Source organism: Equus przewalskii, chromosome 14, assembly GCF_037783145.1.
Source record: "Equus przewalskii isolate Varuska chromosome 14, EquPr2, whole genome shotgun sequence".
NCBI lineage: Eukaryota > Metazoa > Chordata > Mammalia > Perissodactyla > Equidae > Equus > Equus przewalskii.
Window position 1 is genome coordinate 5,967,221 of NC_091844.1, and position 12,474 is coordinate 5,979,694.

The 12,474-nt window shown below is 35.5% G+C and overlaps 1 long non-coding RNA gene across 1 annotated transcript in view; it reads right to left on the bottom strand.

The window, feature by feature from the left end:
* LOC139075615 (uncharacterized) overlaps window positions 1–7,389 on the bottom strand; it is a 220,518-nt gene extending 213,129 nt beyond the window's left edge. Inside the window, exon 1 of the long non-coding RNA XR_011526219.1 lies at window positions 7,312–7,389. This is a non-coding gene — a long non-coding RNA (uncharacterized lncRNA). The remainder of the gene's footprint in view (window positions 1–7,311) is intronic.
* Between the last annotated feature and the right edge of the window lie 5,085 nt (window positions 7,390–12,474).

Genomic DNA, 12,474 nt, shown 5'->3' on the forward strand with positions numbered 1-12,474 from the left:
GCCCTTCTGGGCCTTTGTAGGGAAGCAAACCACAGAAATGCTACTGATTTTTTTCTGCGTATACTCACTCTTCCACTTTCATTCTATCTCCTATTAATAAGCTTCTAGAATTGAGTATCTTCAGAATGTACAGTATTAATAAATAAAATTTCATTTCCTGCTTGTTTTTGCTTGACTTCTTAATATTAGAGAAAATGAGGTAGTTCTAGAAAGTGAGGCCTGGAAGACGAATTTTCTAAAATCCATATGTTTTCATTCATGAAAGATGGATTGAGTGTCTACACGTGCCAGGCACTATTCTAAGAGCCTTAGTATTGGATCCTATCAAAGGCCTTGTGAGAGTAGTAAAATTATTATACCCATTTTTCAAGTGGGACAATACAACCTTTGATAAATTTGGGGACTTGTCTGAGTTCCCGTCACTTGTGAGTGGTGGAGCTGGGATTTCAATTCCAACAGCACAATCCCAAAGTTGCGGTCACTGTCAACAGGCTACACTGCCTCCAGGTTAAAGACGGACTCTTTGTCCTTATGGAGTTGATGACCACTGGCTGTAAAGACAGACATGTGAACAAGGATTGACATGTGATGTGGAGGATGATGGAGAAGTCTGAGAACATACAGTAAGGGCGGGCAGGAAGGGCACTTAGGTTGAAACCTGAGAGATGCTGAGACATAAGTTAGCTGGGAAAACACACATGTAAAGATAGCACTAAAGTGCCGGAACAAAGAGAGTGAATGTGGGTCATTCTCAACCATCTTCTTCAACTAAGGGGACTGTACGATTTTTCCCTCTCCATAGATTGAAAGTGCCAAGAATGAAGGTTATAAATTGAGGGGGAAAAATTCCTTTGGAACGAAAATAGGACATTTTTTCCTTTCTCCCAAAATAACTTCTGCTCTTTTCCTAATTTCTTTCTTTTTTAAAATCTGAGACTCTGACACTTTCTAAACTATTCATGTTGGGTCTAGAAATGTGAAGCATTCCATGTTTTTCCTCACTGCAGGCTGGAAGCAAAGGGTAATGTTTATAGAAGTTATAAAATCCTGGAAATGAGGATTCAGCATCAAATTACCATCTTGCCCTTAAATATCATGCTGCTTCTGTTATTGTAAAGCAGGTGAATGTGGAATACAGATGCAGGCTCCAAGCCGTTATTCTAACCCACACTGTTAGTGCCTAGATTTCATTTGCAAAAAGTTGCTGTGTTCCATCCTGCTTGGAAACCTAGAACATGCTCTGCATTCAGTCGGTAGCAGTTGCGTTTACATTTTAACAGCATGCAGTGCACTGAGGAGATGGGTCCTGGGCACATTCTTACACATATGAATAAATAATGTTAAAGCTAATAAGATCTCTGAGAGAAAATGATGATTGTCTTTAATCACTAACCTTAAGCAGCAGCGAACCATATTATCAAACACCTTCATTTCTTATAAAACTATCTATCACACACAATATAGACCTGATGAAAAAGAAGGTGGAAGTAATCAGGACAGAATGCCAATTACCTCATTACTTGTCATAGCACATTGTAACTGGAAATTGCTTCTTTCAGGTTCTGTTTGCTCAGGCAATTACAATAAACTTTCTGCTTGACATGTTGTTTGCACAGATGTAGTGCATTAATAAACATGAGGGCTAATCTGAATTATTGAACCAGCCACAATAATTCCAACAAAGGATTTATAATAAGTCCAAGAAAGCTGAGGTATCACTGGAATTCCCTGTAAGCAACACTGACATACTTTATCACACGTAAAATCCCCAAATTTAATGTACACTACTGGAATATGTCCCACAGGTATTTTATATTTTCTGTGGCTCTAAGTCCTAAGCAACTGCCAATATGAGGGCAAATCAAGACTGCTAAGGTAGGTGGCAATATCGCAGACTTAGAGAGAATTGCTTTATTTGCTGTATAGTGTGGACATCTTGAGTCCTTTTTACCCAATTTTTCTAAAATGTGGTTTTGTTTAAAAGCAAAATATGCTGCAGTAGTAGTAAAACGTTAAATGTTTCAAAGTATCATGGGAAATGTGCTCTTATCCAAGGACTGGAATGAAGGACATGTGGACCATCTATCCTCCTGCTTATGTTACCAGGAGAGCATCGTGCAAACCTAGGAAGCCTCCCCAAGAACAGTTAGCTATCACGGTCCAAATGCTGAACAGTCTTTCAGAGAAATGCTCAGGTAAAGTTTTCTTCACATAAATTGAGTTCACCTGAGTTCATTTTTTCCCATAAAAATTTCTTATTCGAATAAATAATTTTAATGTCAAAAATATATTCACTTGAAAAAATTGTGTGCCTCATCAATTTCTACCATCCAGGGGCTGGATTTTAAAATAACTTTGTTTTTTGCCATGTGAGTAATGAATAGAATTAGGAACAGAAATGTCTTCAGAGGAGAATCGGATGCATTCGCAGATAATGATCTCATGGGGGGGGCGGGTAATTGATGTTATTGGCTGTGGTTGAGAGTCCCTTCCTAGCCTTTGAGTGTGGGTCAGCCCAGGTTTGTCAAGCTCTCTCAAGACAGGCACTTGTGTTGTAAAGGAGACAAGACCCTGTCAGCAAATCATCATAGCAATTCTACCTTCTTAAGCGAAGTCATGCTCACAGAGCAGAGTTCCATCATGCATTCTCATTTCCTCCTACATTAAGCAAGACTTACAACTTACTTGTTTCTCAGTTTCCTCTTGTGCTCAGTCTCCTTTGGATGGCACATGATTAATTGCTTCCTAATATTGGCGCAGTGTGTTGATTATATATCTAAATTATAGTACTAGCAAATAGTCACTCAATTGTAACAAATCTCTATCAAAAAGGAGGGAAGGCTGCCACTGTGCATCCCTATTGTCCCAGGTCTAAACATTGCTCAGAAGCATGATACACCAGCCAATACCATCAAGATTGTTAATCTCAGAAAATTATTGAGGAAAAGTTTGTATATCTTTTCCTTGAAATTTTTATTTCTCAAACAGGATTTAGGAAGGAAGATAAGTGGGTTTTTTTCCTTAAAATTGGCTTTTTAGGGTTTGAACATAGATAAATGTAAAATTAAAGTTTTGCATGTAAGGCTTATCTTAATTCTAACCCACAGAGTCATATAAAAAGTAAGAAACTCTCACTGTCTTTCTTTGCCCTCAGTTCCTCCTCAATTCTGCTCTCTCTCCCCTCACACCCTCTCTTTCAATATCTTGACTCACTCTACCCCACCCCCAACGTCATGAAATGCTGCTTTGCTAGGACAGAAACCACCCTTTATATGGCTTAAAAAGAAAATATGAATCAAGATATCGCAAACACTAATGGGATATATTAAAGCAATTCAATTATTTTAATCTCTTTCATATATCATGAAATTATGTAGAACAATTTCATTTAAGTGTTACTATCACTGTTGAGACTGCAATTGTGAATTGTTACACCAGCAAATATGGAAGAACATGAGTGCTTGTGAAGTTCTCTTGCAGTGTATGCAAGTGAGGACCAGAATGACACCAGGAGGAAAATTTCCATCATAATCAGCTTATTCATTCTGTAATAGCCTCCTCAGGAATCACACTGCAGGATCACAATGTCCTGTGATGAGTTTCAGTCCAGAGTTAATGTTGTTCTTTGAGTTGGTGTTTGCTTTACTCAAGTTATAACGTTCCCACATAGAGTGAGAACACTTTTAATTATAAAATAATTATAAAAATAAATTGAATAAAATAAATGAACAATAGGTTAAAGGAAGATGAATTAGACCATTTAAATACTACATAGAGTCAGCCTTCTTTGAAAGACAAAATACATATGAAAGTTAAAAGTAAGGAAAGCCAGCTTCCGTGAAACAAAATTTACTTTTTAGTTAATTTTAACTGTACAATTTCCTATTCCATCAAGGTGATTTTTCTGTATTGCCTTTAACTTATTGAAAGGCGTGGGTACGTAGTCATATAGACTTACGTATATGATGGGAATAGCTGGGTTCCCTGATTATTTTTCAATGACTATATTTTACTGCAGTGAATAGTGAAAAGCAAAAATAAAAACTATATGATTTTTTAAATTCTGTAATATCAATAACACAAATTAAGTTACAGAAAAGTCAAAGCTCAGAAAAGTCTTAATCTTTACTTCACTATTAACTAACGAAATTTAAGCATATGTATAATTGGAGTGTGTCAGTAAGATTATAAATAACAAAGTTTCCATACAATGTGTACAGTTTTGAAGATGAGACCATTAATGTCTCATCTTCATATCAGATATCAATATTTATTCATATCTGGATGAAAATTATATTAATGTCAATATCATATATTTTCCTGATGCATAAAAAGATGAGTATAAATTAACAGCAACAAAGATATAGACATATAATTTAGAAAAGTTGGCTAGTGAATGAAATCCATGAGAAATTACATGCAAGTTACAAATTAAAAAAACCCATACATTCTTATTTATTCTATTTTAATTTTAATCTCAATGATAATAACAGAATATAAGAGGATCCATTAATTTCCTACAAGATAAATAAAATAGTGGTTTGATCTGGATCATTTACTTTGTACTTAACCACTATTAAAACCTTAGGAGACTTGTGTATGAACTTTGAGAGATACCGATGTTAGCAAATTCATATAATCACATACAAATGTACATTATAAAATAGTTGTATATAATATTTTGTAAAATTATGTATATCCAATATACATATGTATATAAACTAATACGTGTTTACCTGTGAAATGGTAGTTAACTAAGTAATATTATTTTCTTCCCTTTAAGTTCCAGCTTAAGATAATTTTTAAAAAATAAAGCACTGATTTTATAGTAGGTGCTGGTTTTAGTTGAAAGATTATTTTAGAAATTAAATTTTATTATCTTAATCACTTACCTATTAAAACAATCAAAACCCAAAAATTTTGTCGAAAGAGTAAAGTGATCAAAACTGCTCAAATATTGTAAAACTAGTGGGTGTTCAGTGAGCTAGGACCAGGAATGAACAGCACAAATGAGATCTGAAGAGCAATAGATGATGCTGGAGTACACCCAGTTTAGGACCACAATGTTCACATTATTTTTATATCCATTCATTTTAATACTTTTGCCCATTATAAACTAATGATATATCCAATTGAAGGTTGACATTTTTGTTAGTCTAGTTCCTTCCTCAACTCCTTCTTCCACTCTGGATTCAATTAACCCCAACATATAAACTTACAACACTTACAAAATTACAATGAAGCATTGTGTATAGAGGCATAGAAAAGGAAGTATAAATTACGTTTCTAAAACTTAAAGAATCTATGAATTAAGTTTCAAAGTAATTGAAGTTTGTGGAAATTATACATTTTAAAGAGTTACAAATCTTTCCTAAAATTCTTTTCATAGTACTATTTTGAAATTTTACTTTATATCCCTATCATATATCATTGGAAACGGTGAAAGAGATAAAAGCTACAGATAGCAGTTTATCAAACATTTTTAGCCAAGATGCTATTTTAAATACATTTTTCTTACCAGGAAACAGAAATTTCTCATTTTAAAGTAAATAATCATTAGAAAAGGTACTAAGAACGTTACCAGGATAGCCCTTAACTTACTGATTCCACTTTGAGAAAACATGAATCATTTGTGTGAACTTTCCCTCCTAGTTACCTAGTCACGTCGAGGGACCAGAGAACTCTCCAGTCCTTATAAAAGTGACATATATCCACAATAAATTCATTACACATACATATTTGTGAGTATCTGTAGTCCCATAAATCCTTCTCAAACAATTATATTATGAGTGTTATTTACTTTTATATTCTGCATTTTAAAAGGCTGTTGAAGTGCTATTCTATGGCAATATACTCTGAGTTCAAAACACGACATCAGCAAGTCATCAGCTCTTCCTACTTCAACGTGAATATACTTCTTTCCTGGGAGAGATTCGCAAATGCGATTTGAAGACAATGTGTTGCCCTTTTTCTAGGCCTATCAACATGGTACCGCTGAACGTCGTGTTGGATTCTTTACCCTCGAAAGTGGATGAAGTTGGTCACATGGGTGCCACACTTCTTTGGGATGCTGTACTCATAAGTATTTTCCAGTTCTCTGTCAGTTTTCACAGTGCATATTCTCCCAAGAAAGCAAAGCAACTTGCTACAAAGTCAGAATCTGACAGCTTTTATTTAACTTTAAGAATTTTTTTTAACATGCCTTTCTTTTCCTAATACAGAAACAAGCAGCCTTTGAAATATTTATCATGGACTCTGCTCCTATTTTTTTTGTTTGTCTAAAAGAAAAGAGTTTGTGGAACTTCTATAAAGGTGAAAAGTTTTGAACTGAGAGTTTCTTCATCTAAGAACTCCATTTACTCCTATGTGAGAAGGTAGGAAACACAAAGAGAGCAGGAGAAATCAATGAGGTTTTGCATTTCCTGGAGACAGTAAAAGAGCACTCACTCAGGATGTGTGCTGAGAGACACCTGCTGAGAAAACCGAGGCTGGAGCAGGAAGGGACAGTGTGAGGAGCTGTCAAGACCACGCAGGGAGTAACAGTGAAGTATTGACTGGGGGCTTTTAGAAAGTGTTTTACAGAAAGTTACTTGCCTTCACTCTAGCAAGAAAACTCAATACTAGAGAATTTGGGAGACTGAAACCAGAGAACTTGCTGTGGGGAGAAACGTAAAAAGATTCATCACTCCATTAGATCCTCTCTCAAGGACACAACGCTGGGAAAGGCAATTACCGGGCTCCGTAAATGTCAGCCAGCCACCCTGAGAGGACTTAGCAACTTTTACTGAAAGAAATTCAACATATCTGAGGTTCAACTGTTTTGAGAGGGCATTCTAAAGTAAAATGCTTTACAATGCCCATTTATAAGGGTTATTTAAATCACAACGAGAAACTGCAGCAAAGAAGAGTCTGAAAATATTCACACAATTGGCAGTTCTTGATTTTAGACCATGATGAAATTACATAACAGAGCTTCATCTTCAAAAACAAGTTCTCTATCCAAAAAATTAAATTCTGAATCTAGGAAATTCAGTAAGTTATGCTTTTCTGAGGAGACAACACTCACCTCTGACAATTATGTCAGTGTAGTCTATATTTAAGCACAAACCGATGGCTTTTTACTTTGTTTTATAAGTGGAATGGCATCAAATTTATTTTTTCCCTTCTATACTTCAGCCACTAAAAACAGCAATAAGAGTAATTTATTTGACACAGGATGGATATTAAACACAACTTCTCTCAACCAAGAAAACTTAAAGCTTTGCCAGCAAAGAAACAGACACTCAAAATACTGCAAGGAAGCAAGCTTACCTTTGGCTTGTTCTGTTCATCTTAATATTTCAAGTGCTAAACTGGCAGTGTCCTGTAAAGCTTCCCCCTTGGCAGAACTGCATGAACTGACACAGATTCAAAGAAAGCAAATAAGAGCTTTACCAACGAAAATGTGGAAAATCCAAGAATTAAAGTGCCGTTATTTCGATTTGAGGAGAGTACAGTCTATTTCTTAGAATATGTGACTCAGTGCATATTTCTTTGCCATTGTTTTGAGGTTCACTTAACCATAAAGAGGAAACATGACAACAAAAGTGGATGGGAGCTCAGTGAAGCATGGCTGGCTCGACAATAGGCTTTCTGCAGGTTAGCCAAATTTAACTGGCAAAAGCTCGCCCAAACCCTTTTGTCTGCTACATTTGCACCATAATGTCGGTCTCTCTTCACGTATTTCTCAGATCAAGTTTGACCATTTATCCCAAAAGATGGAAAAAGTCATTTTTGGTTCTGTCCATAAAAGTTACTTTATACAGTATTGTGCAATCTTAGTACAAAAGATACAAAAGGGGAAAGTGCACTTCACATGGCCACAATTAGGGCTTCTGTTTCCGCTCTCCTGCCCTTGTCAAAGCTTTGATTTAGTTTTCCTCGGTTTTGTCCAAGGGTCATTACAGATGTCTGCAGACGATTAGCATCTCCCCCAACCACCCCTGTCCAATTGGGTGATTAGCAAATTAAAGCTGTGCATTCTCCTCTGTCTACTGAGACTTATTGGGAAAGATTCGCAAATGTGGCTCATTGTGGAGACCTAGGGAAGCATCAAGGTGTTTGTCTCAGAATTTTGATAGCTAAATATTAAGTTAGCAATTGGGCACGCCATTATGTCACACGCTGTGGCATTTAATGAAGCATTCAGCTCTGAAACTTAGAAGCAATTGTATCCTGGATGGGGGCTTCAGGAACATTTTGCATCCATGCCATATCCAAATGGTGCCAACCTAACCCATTATAAACCATATTTGGTGTATATCACGAATAGTGTTGAGCATATTTGCAGCCTCCATTTCAGAAACTGAAACCCTACTCTATATAAGAACTCAATATATTTTTCAAAGCATTAAAGACCTATACATTAGGGTAAATACCAACTATAAAGAGGTATTCAAATGATCCAGGGGAGGTTGTGTCTTTGGTTTTGAGTGGCAATTGAAATATAAGAAAACTTTCCTGGCTCCATCTTTGTTTTAGAAAGCAAATGTTTGATTAGGTTAGCAGACGGAGGAAGGAAAGCCTTTGGCAGAATTACCCCAATCATATATAGTATAGAGAATCTACAGATGGGTAGCGGTGAATGAGGCCCAAATGTCTGACTTCCTTCAAAATATACATTCTTCAAAAAAAATTTTTTTTCTAAACTGTATTCCACAAGAGAACATGACCAAAAAATTTTTAAATGGCTCTGTCTCTTCTTCATTTTTCTCATAATTCTATGGTGGTGGTTCAAATAAGTGGGCACAAATATATTTGCCCCAAAAGAGTAGAAATCAGTGGAAAATGAAAAGGTAGATCACATTAAGCCCCATAGTGAATCAAAACTGAAATTAAAACTCAAACACAGACTATCCTAATTTCAGTCTTATTCCTCAATACATCTGCTCAGGCTCAAAACATTGACAACCAAACACCTCACTGACCGAAACCCCCTGTTTCATGACATTGCCTCCTGGAGCAGCCCGGCATCCTTACCACGTAGGAACAAAATTGGTTTCCATTACAACATGACTCACTCCATCTCTTCACCAGGAAAGCATTCCCCAACTGCTAAAACAAAGGGGCCTATTGATAAATTCTGAAAAGGCAAGTTTGATGTCTGAGGCCATCTGTGGTTTTCAGTTTTTGAGAAAAAAAATGTTTATAATGGCTTATCTCAGGCCCATTGCTGATGAGCAAGGAAAGAACATACAAAGATATGAACATGAATCTACAGTCTCTAGACAATCTTCTTACATCTTATAAACAAGCAATTCCCAATCAATACATTGACTTAGAGATAACTAATGCAGCCAGCCGAGGGGGGCTGAACCCAACTCTTCAGTTCTAGGATATTCTGGGACCACAAAGTAACGCACTAAATCAAGTTTGTTAAATCATCCAGCAAGATATGAGTTACAGACCAGAGCAGTATCCTGATACATAGGGTTTTGTTTTTATTATATTTCTTTTATCTCAAAGTTCAAATTCTACAGTATCTCATAGAATAATTTTAGTCCAGTAATAAGAAAACATCATTAGTGGTGTAATGTGAGAATGTAAACAATAATTGCTAATTGAGTAAAGGTAAACATCACCAGACTTTACCACTGCTGACATTTGAAATAGATTCAATTTTCAACAGTCTCACCACTCTCCTTTCATAAAAGTAAAAGCTTTCGTACAAAGGAGTCTCAGTTTTTACTCAGTATTATTAGTATGCTTTCCATTTTCCATTCTATATTCCCTGTATCTTGTTAGAAAAGTGAAGTTCTTGCTAAATGAGAAGAGAATGCTTATAAAAATAAAATTAGAGATAGGATACAGAAGCATCTTTTCTTGGCAAGTAAATTAATTAATCAACTAATTGGTAACTTCACAAAATTCACCCTGAAGAGGAGTGGATGGGAGACACTGCTTTGATTTCCGTCAACATTTCTCTCCGCATCTCGACAGCTGTAACCGTAAGGGAGCATTTCCATTCGTCACCAGCCCACAAAGTTCTTTTTCTTTCCAGAATCCTCAGCACTTGCCATCTGAATCTCATTAGTTCTTCTCTCTATACCATGTTGTTTGTTTCGCTGGAGTCCTATATTCTTGATTGAATTTCATATCATGTTTATACAGTCCTTGTGTTTTCTAGCCTAGTATTAGGCACGTGGGACAACTGAAAATATACTGGCTCACTTGGTTTCATTTTTTTATCTTTTCTTTGAGATTTGATCTAGAACTTTCAACATTTCATGATGATGATGCAGAGGAGAAGGAAGATATAACGACTTTGAGAGATAATTAAGTTTAGATGCGGTCTTGAGGAAGAGCACCCCGTGATGGGATTAGTATCGTCATGAGATAAATGGCTAGGTTATGGCCATTTAATTTATCTTCCAAATATTTTATTTTGGGGAGTGGAAAAAAGATACTCTTTAATAAACTGGAAAACAGATGTAAATCAGGACTGTTATAGGCCACCTGGATGAATAGTCACCTTACAGCAAACTAATATCAGTTGAATCCTTATTGTAAGCTGTTTTACCTGTGTCAGTTTATGTATTCTTCATTACAATTCTTTGATGCAAATATTATTATTCCCATTTAACAGATGGGCAAATTAAGGCACAGTGAGATTAAATAACTGTACTACAGTCACATAACTCAAAACTAGGGGAGGCCAGGATTCAAATACTGATCTGATTCCAGGGCCTACATTTAAAGTTGTTTTATAAAAAATGTTTATGTTTTCTGTAATATTTCCTTGATAATGTATATAATTTTTCTAAAGAAGTTCATCAATCAATCAAGATAAAATTCCCAAGAAATCATAGACGAAAGAACAACATTGTTGTCTTAGAGTACTATATAGGAGTTTTATATATATTTTTCCACATAATAATTAAAGACCAATTGGTATTAATAAATTTTTGTTGGGCTTTTTCAGCAAAATTAAGATAACTACTAGATAACATGGATAATGAACAGAGATTCTCATGAGGTAGTTTTCTTTTTAAATGATTTTACTCATAAGTTTCATAGTTTACCCCATAATAACCCGATAGTTCTCCCATAGTTTATGTACCCCTTCTACACATACACACACACTTGTAAATTGTGAATTATTAGTAAGTCCAAAGTGACATCTTAAAGGAAACGAAACAGGTCTCAAGGACTGTTATGGATTAAATATTTGTGCCCCCCCACAAATTAGTATGTTGAAGCCCTAGCCCCCAATGCTATACCATTTGGAAGTGGGGACTTTGAGAGATAATTAAGTTTAGATGCGGTCTTGAGGAAGAGCACCCCATCATGGGATTAGTATCGTCATGAGATAAGAAAGGGAGATCCGAGCGCTCTCTCTCTTCCATGTGAGGGCACAGTGAGAAGGAACCCACCTGCAAGCCAGAAAGATGGCTTGTATAAGTCCCCTATATCTTTTGGATATTAACTCCTTGGCAGATAATGTGATTTGCAGATATTTGCTTTCACTGTGTAGGTTACCTTTTCATTTTGTCAATTATTTCTTTTCTTGGGCAGAAGCTTTTTACTTTGATGTAGTCTCACTTCTTATTTTTGCTTTAGGTGTCATATCCCAAAAAATCACGCCAAGACCCCTGTCAAGGAACATTATCCTTATGTTTTCTTCTAGAGGTTTTATGGTTTTAGGTCTTACATTTAAGTCTTTAATCTATTTTGAGTTACTTTTTGTGAATGGTTTAAGATGGGGGCCTAGTTTCATTCTTTTGCATAAGAATATTCAATTTCCCCAGAATCATTTATTGAAGAGACTGGCTCTTCTTAACAGAGTATTCTTGACTCCATTGTCAAATATTAGTTGACAAAAATGCATGGGTCATATCTCACCTCTCTATTCTATTCTATTGGTTTATGTGTCTGTTTTAAGCCAGTATTATGCTGTTTTGATATCTTTGTAATATAGTTTGAAATCAGGAAGTGTGATGCTTCCAGATTTGTTCTTCTTAGGATTGGTTTGGCTATTTAGGGTCTTTTGTGGTACCAAACAAATTTTAGGATTGGTTTTTCTATTTCCGCAAAAAATGTCATTGGAATCTTGTTGTGGGTTGAATCTCGATTGTGGCTTTGGATAGTATGGACATTTTAACAATATTAATGCTTTCAATCCCTGAACACAGGTTATCTTTCAATTTATTTGTGTCCTCTTCGATGTCTTTCATCGATATCTCATAGTTTTCAAAATACAGATCTTTCACTTCCTTGGTTAAATTTATTTCTAAGTATTTTATCGTTTTTGATGCTATCATAAATACAATTGTTTTCCTTATATCTTACATTGTTAGTGGTATAGAAATGCTACTGATTGCTGTATATTGATTTTGTATCCTGCAACATTACTGAATTTGTTAATTAGCTCTAACAGTTTTTTTTTGTAATTCTTTAGGATTTTCTATATAAAATCATGTCTTCTGCAAATAGAGG